This window comes from Dendrobates tinctorius, unplaced genomic scaffold, assembly GCF_039654945.1.
Source record: "Dendrobates tinctorius isolate UK_male_01 unplaced genomic scaffold, ASM3965494v1 ptg000070l, whole genome shotgun sequence".
In the NCBI taxonomy this organism is placed as follows: domain Eukaryota; kingdom Metazoa; phylum Chordata; class Amphibia; order Anura; family Dendrobatidae; genus Dendrobates; species Dendrobates tinctorius.
Window position 1 is genome coordinate 78885327 of NW_027361738.1, and position 12313 is coordinate 78897639.

Consider the following 12313-nt stretch of genomic DNA (forward strand, 5'->3'; position numbering starts at 1 on the left):
ATCTAGCTATCTATCCACCCATTATCTATCTATCTATTTATCTATCCGCCCATTATCTATCTATCTATCTATCTATCTATCTATCTATCTCTCCACCCATTATCTTTCTTTCTATCTATCTATCTATCTATCTATCTATCTATCTATCTATCTATCTATCTATCTATCTATCTATCCACCCATCTATCTATCTATCATCTATCTATTATCTATCATCTATCTATCTATCTATCTACCTACCATATATCTATCTATCATCGACCTATCTATCTATCTATCTATCTATCTATCTGTCTGTATGTCTATCTATCAATCATCTATCTATCTATCTATCTATCTATCTATCTATTTGTCTTTCTCCATATACGTATTATCTAAATAATTAAGGCTACACCGTGCATTGAGAGTAGCACTAGTCAAGTGAATCTCATGCAGACATGAAATAACCACTATAAGATACTCTAGGCTTCATTTATCTATGGGATTTATACAGGAATTGCTTGTTCTGTGCAGTGTTCAGCAGCGTTTTATTAATCATCATTTTCCCATTGTCACCGTGCCAAGGAGCATGAAGAACATTGCAGACTCCTGCAGATAACAATGCCGCCTTTTCACTTGAAAGCTTTATTATTGCTATTAGAGGCCTCCAGAAATCACCATGATGAAAGGAAAAACAGGGTTATTTTCAGATGTCCAAGGTAAACTATTACACTGTAAATCGGAATTGCTGCAGAGCTTGTGAAAAAGACCCACAGCAGAAGACGTGTCCCAGATGCGAGGAATAACAATGAGCTTTGTTTTTTACGTCAACCCGGCTGAAAGGTATTCTACATTTTAGAAAATTCAAAAGAAATTTGACATTCCGCCGACATTATTTACTGACATGGGTAAGTAAGTGATGACTAAATTGTTGTAATTGTTATGTAACTAACATGGGAAAATGGATAAGTATCTGCAGTTCAGAAAATCTGGGATTGTTTGGGTAAGGAGACCTAATGGAAAGTATTAGCTGGAGGAAAGCGAATCACTTTGAGCTGAATCAAATTCAAGTGCAATTTCACAATTGTTTTTTGTTTTGCTATTTTACCATGTTCACTACATGCTAAAACTGACCTGTCATTATTATGATTCTCCAGGTTATTATGAGTTCATATATACCAAACATGTATAGGTTCTTTTTTATTTACCGTATTTTGCGGTTTATAAGATGCACTGGATTATAAGATGCACCCCAAATTTTGAGGAGAAAAATGAGAAAAAAACTTTTTTTTTTTTTTTAATAACATGGTGGTGCTGCTTACAGTCCATGCGTCTTATTGCTTACTGGGGGGTGGTGGCTGTGGTGAAGTGGGGTCCCAGGGTCGCTGCTGATGGAGGCAGGAGTGGGGCGATGCTGCGGACCCCAGACTGGGAGAAAGGGGTATTCGGATGTGTAACGCTGCAGGTGTTTGGTGGTGCGGGGGCTCCCCTGACATTTTGTGAAAGCCCGGAGCCCCCCTACTTCCATGTTTTACTTTGCGGTGGACTCTGGGAAAATGGCCGCTGGGGGTGGCACATGCGCAGATGGAGATCTTGGCACTGAGATATCATTTCCCGGGATCTTGGTGCCAAGATCTCCATCTGTGCATGCGCTGCCCCCGACAGCCATTTTTCTGGAGTCCACCACAATGTAAACCATGGAAGTGCGGGGGTTGCAGGCTTTCACAAAATGTCGACAGAGCCCCCGCAACACCGAACACCCACAGTGTTGCACCTCCAAACAGCCCCTCATCCCAGCCTGCAGCCTGCAGCAACGTGTCACTCTTACCTCCTCCAGCAGCGACCCTGGACCCTGCTCTACAGCGGCTGGTAACGTATAGTCGAATTATAAGACAAACCCCCATTTTCCCCCCAAATTTGGGGGAAGATGTGTGTCTAATAATCCAAAAAATAAGATAAGTGGTGGAAAAAAAATCCAAAGTTTCTATTAAAAAAATCACCATTTTCCGAGACCCATAGCGTCTCCATTTTTTGTGATCTGGGGCTGTGTGAAAGTTCAATTTTTGCGCCCCGAGTTGAAGTTTATATTGATACTATTTTGGTGTGGATACAATCTTTTGATCTCCTGTTATTGAATTTTAATGCAATGTTGCGGCAACCAAAAAACATAATTCTGGTGTTTTGACTTTTTTTCTCGTTACGCCATTTACCGATTGGATTAATTCTTTTTATATATTGATCTGGCAATTCTAAACACGACGATACCAAATATGTGTATTTTATTTTTTTCTTTAGTTTTTATTTTGAATGGGGCGAATGGGGGGTGATTTGAACTTTTATATTTTTATTTTTTTAATGTTTTTAAAAACTTTTTTTTACTTTTCATTTGCTTCTGTAGTCTCCATGGTAGACTACAAGCTATGATCATCCAATCGCCAGTGCTACACAGAGCAGGGCTGCAGCCCCTGCAATATGTAGCCAAAATGATCTTTTGCTATGTGCGCCGACCACTGGGCGGCACTCATATCTATCTGGCAATGACAACTACAGGGGTCTCCTGCAGACCTCGGGTTGTCATGGCAACCCATCGGTAAATCGTGGTCATGTGACACGGGTGCCAATGGGCGGGATTAGTGGCAAGCTTCCTGCGCGAGCATGTTGAATACCGCTGTCAAGGCCCCGTCACACATAGCGACTCACCAGCTATCCCGACAACAATATCAACATGTCAGGATCGCTGGTGAGTCGCTACATGATCGCTGGTGAGCAGCCAAACAGACAGCTTCACAGCGATCAGCACCAGCGACGCCGAGCGTGCGGCGTCGCTGTGTACCTTAGTTACCAGCGCGCTGATGCAGGGAGCTGGTAACTAAGGTACACATCGGGTATCTAAGGTACGTGCGTCCCTTAGATACCCGATGTGTACGTTAGTTACCAGCTGATCGCTGGTCTCCCGCCTGTCACACGCAGCGATGCATGCTGGCCAGCGGGAGACCAGCAACCAAAAAAATGTCCAGGGCTTTCCAAGAGCGATCAGCGATACCGGCAGGGGGGCCGGTCGCTGATCGCTGTCACACACAGCGATCTCGCTGGTGAGATCGCTGTTGTGTCACAAAACTTGTGACTCAGCAGCGATCTCGCTAGTGAGATCGCTATGTGTGACGTGGCCCTCAGAGATTGACAGCGGCATTTAACATTTTAACAGCGGCTGTTAGAGGCACATGTCAGCTGTTAAAATCAGCTGACATGTGCAGGAAAGTTGAGGGCTCATAGCTGGAACCCACAGCAAACAGGGGGGAGCCCACCTTTGAAGTAACTATACATCTAAGGTGGGAACGTGGCTAAACCTATTACTTGGAGCTTTTCTTTGACAAAAACATTAGCGATGCACATTGCATCACTAACAATATACTGGGGCCAGTTTAATAGCTATTAAGGACGTGATAGGTTTCCTTTAACTGTTCACAGTAACAGTAATTTTGACCAGGGGTGCCCAAACTTTTACATGTCACTGTACCTCCTGCGTTGTCACTGGCTCAGGCTGCCATTTTCTGCCTCCACACAGCAGCTCTATCCAGTGTCGTAGCTAGAGTTTAATGAGTCCCAGTGCAAAATCTGGACCTGGGCCCCCACTTGCATTTTGGTCAGATGTATGGACCCTTTTGGCATTCTAAATCCTATAAACACATGCGTGTTTGCCCTTCATGCAATAAAGTCCCCGTCCTGGTTCCTTCCTGTAATAATCTCCCCTACATGGCCCATTTTTTTAATACTGTCCCCCATCCTGGGACCCATGCTATAACAATGTTCCCCATCCTGGACCCGTTCCTGGTATAGTGCGCCCGATCTGGGACCTTCCAGTAATAATGTCCCCCATCCTGGTTCCCTTCCTGGTATAGTGTTCCCCATCATGTAATAATGTTGCCCGCCCTGGGCCCTTTATTTAATAATGTCCCCCATCCTTGACCCCTTCCTATAATAATGTCCTCCATCCTGGGCAACTTCTAGTAATTATGTCTCATCTTGGCCCCTTCCACTAATAATGTCCCCCCATCCTGAACACTTCAAGTAATAAGGCCCTCCATTCTGGGTCCTATCCTATAAGAATGTCCCCCATCCTGGGCCTCTCCCAGGTGTAATGTCCCCCAGCTTTGGCCGCTCCCTGGTATAATGTCCCCATCCTGGTACAGTGCCCCCATCCTGAGCCCTATGCTATAACAATGTCCCCCATCCTTGGCCCCTTCCTGTTATAATGTCTCAAGCATTGAGAAATTATTCTTTTCTTTTAAGTGCTCTGGAGCCCATCAAGTGATCTGTGGTCACAGCTACATAGTCGCGTGTCTTATTATTACAGACAGTGAAGCTGTTTAATTGATTCATACATGTATGTTTTTTTTTTTTTTACATTCAACACATTAGCCGGATGATGGGACCACTACTGTCCCATCATTGGCTAATGTGTCAATCACTGTTATTGTAGCAGGCATAGCCTGATGGGACTTGAAGTCCCATCGTACGATGCCTGCACACACACACACAACCCCCCAGCAGGCCCTCACAGATCCCCGGCAGGCTCGCACAGACCCCCGGCAGGCCCGCACAGACCCCCGACAGCCCGCACAGACCCCCGGCAGGCCCGTACAGACCCCCGGCAGCCCGTACAGACCCCCGGCAGCCCGTACAGACCCCCGGCAGGCCCGCACAGATCCCCGGCAGCCCGCACAGACCCTGGCAGGCCCACACAGACCCCCGGCAGCCCGCACAGACCCCCGGAAGGCCTGCACAGACCCCCGGCAGGCCCGCACAGACCCCCAGCAGGCCCGCAAAGACCCCCGGCAGCCCACACAGACCCCCGGCAGGCCCACACAGACCCCCGGCAGGCCTGCACAGATCCCCGGCAGGCCCGCACAGACCCCTGAGAGGCCCGTACAGACCCCGCCCGCACACACAGACAGGCACAGTGTCCGCCCACGCACCGCCCACACTCTTCCCCCCCTCCCGAACTGGATGTACAAGTAAAGAAAGGGTTTTTTTTTTTAATTCCGATATTTCTGTCCCATTGACTTGAATGGGGTTTCCGGTATCGGAATCGGCGATACCCGATACTTTTTGGGTATCGGTCCGATCCAATCCGATCCGATACTTCACGGTATCAGATGGTATTGCTCAACGCTAGCAATAAGATTAAAAAAAAATTGACGTTTCTCAAAAGTTGCCAACTATGACTATAAAGGGGTTTATGATGCCTACTGCATAAGAAAACAGCAAAACTCTATAAGGATTGGAACACTGGGATACATCTTTTTATTTGACCCAGGTCATCCAATATAGCCCTCTGATGCCAGGAGCTAGGAGATGTCGTCGTCACTTTATGTGGAGAGCCAAGATGTTTCCTCATTCTCTTATACTGCTGGAAATCTTCTGTTCTGTGATGCCCACAAGTTCTGAACAAGACTCTACATATACTTTTGGTTGTGGATCCCATCCAGTAAGTGTGGGCACACGTAGTCCTTGGCTACAGCTGACATCAATAAATAGTTCTGAAATGAAATCTCCAACTGGCACAGGTTCATAGACATAAATCTAGAACAATAAATTGGGCAATCTACATTTGATCAAAGGATATAAATATTTTTTTTGCTATATCTATTTCTGAAAAATCTGGGCACCTACCAATAGTCTCACCTGTACAAATTCAGAAGTTTGAGAACGCTAGGTGACCACCCTTGTGTCAAGAAGGAAAAAAGCGCAAGATATGGTCTTATACCACAGATATAGGACAATAAATGACAAGAAGCTGCTCACCTGATGATGAGAGTTACACACTCAGAAAATGTCGGCTGCTGCAGATCCACGGGACGATCAACGACCATATAGTACAATGTAGAAGAGACGTGTGGATTTTTTTCTGCGCTGCTGTAACAATAAAATTCCAAAATTGAAGAGGTAGTAATGTGTTCGCTAGTATGATTGCACGAAGAATTGCCAAATTCTTGCCAGAATTAATCTCGTTAAACCAAACAGGCTTTGTGGGGGGGAGAGAGGGAAGGGATAACACATACAAAATACTTCATCTCATGCATTTTGCAAAACAAAAAAATCTTCCCTTGGTGCTTCTTGGGACTGACGCTGAAAGGGCGTTTGACAGGGTGGACTGGGCTTATCTGGGAGAGGCATTGACCTCCTTTGGCTTCCCCTTACCATTAGTTTCGGCCATTATGAAAATGTATAGAGACCCTACTGCACGTATTAGAGTCAATGGTTCCCTGACAGACGCATTCACCATACAAAACGGAACAAGACAAGGATGTCCTCTTTCTCCGATCCTTTTCATACTAGCGATGGAGCCGCTGTTGTGTGCAATCCAGCAAAAAAGAGATTGAGGGCATCAAAATTGGTAATAATCACCATAAGTCGGCGGCTTTTGCTGACGACTTGTTGGCTTTGATGACGAATCCGCTACAAGGGTTTCCTGCCTTACTGGGAATTCTTGAGGAATATGTCAACCTCACAAACTTTAAGGTGAATGCGTCAAAATCGGAAGCTCTAGACTTAAATGTGCCCGCCCACACGCTGAATAAGTTGAAGGAGCGCTACCCTTTTGCCTGGCCAAGTAGATATATTACTTACCTAGGTATAAAATTAGATCTGATAAAGAACTTTTCCAGATTAACTATTATCCCTTAATGGACAGACATCTGACTGGGATGATTTAGCGAATCCTGCTTTGAGCAGGGGGTTGGACCAGATGGCCCAGGAGGTCCCTTCCAACTCTACGATTCTATGATTCTATGGACAGGGTGCAGTCCATTATTAAATCGTGGAGAGACCCTTTTCTGTCATGAACGGGAAGGAAGAATCTCCTAAAAAGCTTGATCCTTCCCAAATTCACATACCTATTCTCAACTCTACCCATCCATGTACCAAACTATTTCCTCGCTAGAGTGAGCTCTTTATTTTTCAAATATATCTGGAGGGGCGCAAGACCCCGCATTAACTCGTGCACACTATCATTGCCACATCATAGAAGGGGAATGGGAGCCCCCGACATCAAAAGCTATTACTATGCAGCGGTGCTTTCTCAATCAGTGGACCTGATTAGGAATTCTAGTGACAAACATTGGGTCAACATAGAAAACACTCCTATATCCTTAGGTCTCTATTGTTGACATATACTAGGGGATGGAATCCCTTCCCCCCCAACAACCCCCTCTCTCTGGCTTTGCTCCGGGTTTGAGCTTCCACACCCTCCTGATACCCCCTTCGTCCCCACTATTGAAACTATCCGACGCCTTGTCTCCATCTCTGGACGCATTAAGGGAGGGAGGTGACCTAGCCCAGAAATTGAGACAAATCTCCATTGATCAGATAATGGCGGATGGGGCACTCCTTCCGCTGTCTGAATTGAGTGATCTCTTGGCCCCCACGAGCTTTACTTTTCTCCACTATAATTCTATGAGAGAGCTATTGAAATGTATACAATATTGCCCAGATAATCCACACAAGCTTACACCATATGAAGTTCTCTGCTCCAGAGTATCAAGACCAACCAAGGTCATCTCTAAAATTTACCAGACACTCTTATCTAAAGACCTATCCCTGAAAACAGCATACATTGCTTTCTGGGAAAAACACCTAGGATACAAATTCACACAACCACAAATTGACCATATCTATACGCATTCGCACGGCCAAGCGAGCTGCGTGAAAACCCAAGAAAACGCTTTTAAAATAGTTACACGATGGTACATTACACCGGCACAGACTTGTACCTGGCGGTCGAGAGCTCGGGCTAGGTGTTGGTGGGTTGCCCTCCCAGGGCTGTGGGGTACTCGTACTGGGCCAGTGTGAGCGGGATGTGTCACAGCGGCGGTGACCCGGTCGTGGCCCTGAGTGCCCAAGTAATGGGGAAATTGAAATGGTGGAATGTGGTTAAATGAATAGTTCGTGACGCCACCTGTGGTGTTCGGCAAGTGAGGTGTTAAGCCGACGCTGCATGCAGATCCTCTGGGACTGGTGGTCTGTTGCAGCGGAGATGGTGAAGCTCCCTACAGGTGGAGCTGTAGTCCCAGGGCAGTGTAGATGTAGGGGTAGAGGAGAGGTGCAGGCAGTGTAGAAGCGGGTACCCAGATGTAGCGGTACCAGGTGTGTTGGTGCAGGAATGAATGGAGGACACCAGGGCTTGTAGTTCCAAAGCTTTACTCACAGTCTGTAGTACACACAGGTGCCTGCCTCCGTGCTGTGTCCTCCGGGTCAGGGACTCAGTCAACTTCCAGGTCAGATGGAATGCTCCCTTCCAACACTCCGCCAACATGTGCCTTTCTGAACGTCTCCTCTATAGCGCCTTTAAGTGTGAAGTACTCCTAGTACTGAGTTACACTGGAGTTCCTCCTGACAGATGTTCCCAAGAACTCTACTTGTACGGCAGACAGCTGTAGCCTGCTTCGGGGACTCCTTGCTCCTGAGTTCCGGCTCACTATCCAAGTTGCTATTATGCCCCAAGTCTGAGATGGGAGTAGTGCATTTACAGCCCACTACTCCACCGGTGTCTGCTGCAGAACCATTAGTGTCCATACAACCTCCGGGACCGGGCCCCGGCCTTGTGCTTAGAACTTCTAGGCAGGGTTCCTCCTCTAACCCACGTCCTCTGTTCCCTTTTACTCCTACGTTCCTTACTAGTCTTTCTTTCTTATGGAAGATCAGGTTTCTGTTCAATGTCTTTCTCCTTCTTTCCTTTCCCGTGCCAGCGGACCCAGGTCACTGAGATCTGCTGTAACACCTCCTTCCTCCCTCCCTCTCCCAGGGATCTTCTCTCCTCGCTCTCCTCTCCTCTCCTCTCTGAACTGACTGACTGAAATTCTAAACCTTCCCACTCTTTTATGTATTCTAACTCCACCCGCCTCCCAGCACGTTTCGTGTTCCAAGCAGAAAACCACCAAAGGTGCTCTGCTACACTCCAAGCAGGGAGCCGCAATGTGGTTTTGCTGAACTACTGTGTTGTGTGGGATGCGAGTGTTGGAGCGTGGTTAGGAGCCCCCAACCTACCTGGATGGTGGGGTACCACACCTCAGGAGGAGGTGCAGTACCTCTGTGGCAACTGAATCCTCAGGGGCACCACATTGGCGTTGCGAGGAAGAGGGGGGTGACTACCTTCACATATGGTGGACTTGCCCTGTCCTCCGACCCTTTTGGGCAGCAACAGAGAAATTCATCAGAGATATCGCAGAGTCCCCAGTGTCCGCTGACACCCGAGACGGCTCTGCTGAACTTCCCTATATACTTCAAACAAAAGAGGACTCCCACCTTAGTCCACAATATTATAGCTGCGGCCAAACTCCTAATCCCGACTTACTGGGATACAACCCAGATACCCACTTCTCATCAACTGCTGACAAAAATTGACCAACTATATCGTATGGGTGAGATTGTCGCTTCAGTGAACCATTCACAGTTATCTTTTGAAGAGAACTGGCGCTCCTGGATTAAGTATAGATATACCCTCAAGCCTCTACAAGTATGAATATTTGATTAACTTGAAACTCGGTCTGTGATGTTTCGGAACACTTACCCTCTCTCTGCATCTCTCCTCTACTTCCCCCCACCTCTCTCTTTCCTTCTCTCTTTCCCCCATTTTCTTTACGGCTCTCCCCCCCCCCTCATTTCTATTGTTAGTTCTACTCTTTCATAAATGAAAATATTTTGCATTTGCTAAATGTTTTACACCATAACGATCCATATTACCTTAAATTGGTTATTTCTATGTGGTGTTATCATCTTTTGATTAATCAATAAAAATATCATTGAAAAGAAAAGAAGAGGTAGTAATGGTGGTTTATTCAACGCGTTTCATGGTTTTTCTGACCCCTTCTTCAGGAAATGGATGTGTGGAACACTACATTCCTAGCATAACTACCATTCTTTATATACAATTCAGGAGAATTTGGGGCTGTCTAGAGCAGAAAAAAGGAGCGTACCAAAAAGCGGGGCATTTTTGAGCGGGATTGAGGCACTCACAAGTGGAATTAGGAGTAGAACTTAACCGCCCCTATTACACTAGCAGTCATTTTGTTAAGTATGCCTTACCACTTTCATTTCTAAATTATTGACAGCTGGGCTGCCAACTTTTGGACATTGATAACATGTCCCAAGGGATATGCCCGCAATGAGTAGAAAGGAGAAACCCTTCAATGTGCTACTAAACACAATGGTTTCCTTAGGGTGTGTTGCTACTTAATATTAGCAATCAACTGACCTAGGGTTATGATTGGAGGCATAAGTGCTCTTGGCCAACCTGGTGATTTGTCCTTGTGCTAGGTTTCGGAGAAGGGAGGGTGCCAATAAGCCATTTTTCATGGATGGGGCATTTAGGTACAGGGTGAGGGCAGCACATTGAATCTTTTGCTGAGGATTATTGAAAGTTTAGACATTGCTCTGACCATATCAGTCAGACATAGTGTATCCCAGTAATATGCCACCAAAGTGTATGAGTCTACAACTCTTTTAGTAGGTTTTTAAATATAGAGGCTGCTATTTAAAGAGGATGTGTCGCGACTCGCTTACCATACATCCAAAAAAAATTTTTATCTTGTGTAGATGCCACTGTTCTCCTGAATCTGTAGATGTTTTTTAATTTGTTCCTGCACCTTTCCTTTCCAAAAGATATGGCCTCCTATTCCTTGTATATAAATCTGGTCTTTTTAGCCAACTGGGAGTGATCCTCAAGAAGACACCCACAGGGAGGAGTTTGAGGTCCAAGCCCACTTTGCTAGTATTTTTGATTTATACACTGGGAAGAGGAGGCCATTTCTCTGGAACGGAGAGGCGCAGGAACAAGAGAGAAACAATGCCAGATTCAGGAGAAAGGAGGCAGTTACACCAAGTAAAATAAAAATAATAAAAAAAAGTGATAGGTGCTGTTTAAACATAATTTAGATTTTTAGATTTTTCTGTACCTCAACAGTAAAGCCCTTTTTTAAAAGATATCCATATTGGCTTACCTTCCTCGTGGGCACTTGCCTGCCTGAAGCCAAAATCACTGGGGTAGTATGTCTATAGCGACAACACGCTATGTCTGCAGTAAAAGTTTACCGAGAGTTCATCAGACTCGTTGTCACTCGAGAAGGTAAATGTAAAATACAGTAAACACCATAATATCTATAACGTTCTGCTCAGTTTCAACCGCACCACATGTAAAGTCAGCAAACAAGCCAGGAGAAACACTAACATAGGGCCGAATTACACAACATGCCTACCACAACTGCAGCACTTCAAAGGGAAGCTTCAGAAACAGGTCCGCTTCCCTTTTGTTTGGATATTTCTGTTTAGTTTGGCGCGGGAACCTATTGTTTAATCTAACTGCCTCCTCTTTTATTTAGCATTTTTTAAGTTTTCTTTTTTCCTTATTAAAAGGTCCGATTTCTGAATCAACTATTTGACTTGGACCGCTCATATCGCCATTGTTTATCTCCGTGTATACAATTGCGAATATTTTCGGTGTGTTTTAGATTACATAGCGCAAGGCCAATTAGGTGGTCTTTAGTGCAACTTTGTCAAGCAGCTACTGCCAAATGCAATGTCTGAGCAGGCTGTCAGGGCATGATAGGAGTTGTAGTTTTGCAGGGGTTATTAACCTTACAGAAAAGACAAAAAAAGTGAAGAAAATGTAAAAAACTGAACTAGCAGTTTAGATAGAAAATGGAGCATTTCCGAACCATGTTCCCTGGATCGGTGGGAACCATGGTTGGATCCTTATCAATAGGCAAGTTATCACCTATCCTCTGTAGGTTGGTATTAACTTGCCATAAGTCTTAAAAATTGTAAGTCTGTAGGTATATGGGTTCGCTCTTCTTTTATGTTTCTTTAACCCCTTTACCCCAAGGGTGGTTTGTACGTTCATGACCGGGCCAATTTTTACAATTCTGACCACTGTCCCTTTATGAGGTAATAACTCTGAAACACTTCCATGGATCCCACTGATTCTGACATTGTTTTCTCATGACATATTCTACTTCATGTTAGTGGTAAAATTTCATTCAAATAACATGCGTTTATTTGTGAAAAAAAATGGAAATTTGGCGAAAATTTTGAAAATTTCGCAATTTTCCAACTTTGAATTTTTATGCCCTTAAATCACAGAAATAAGGCACACAAAAAATTTAATAGGTAACATTTCACATATGTTTACTTTCATCAGCACAATTTTGGAACCAAAATTATTTTTTGTTAGGAAGTTATAAGGGTTAAAATTTGACCAGCGATTTCTCATTTTTGCAACACCATTTTACTTTTATGGACCGCATCACATTTGAAGTCACTTTGAGGGGTCTATATGATA

At 45.0% G+C, this 12313-nt stretch overlaps 1 long non-coding RNA gene across 1 annotated transcript in view; it reads left to right on the top strand.

The window, feature by feature from the left end:
* Nucleotides 1-491: 491 nt before the first annotated feature.
* LOC141095719 (uncharacterized) overlaps nt 492-12313 on the top strand; it is a 92303-nt gene continuing 80481 nt past the window's right edge. Inside the window, exon 1 of the long non-coding RNA XR_012233459.1 lies at nt 492-887. This is a non-coding gene — a long non-coding RNA (uncharacterized lncRNA). The remainder of the gene's footprint in view (nt 888-12313) is intronic.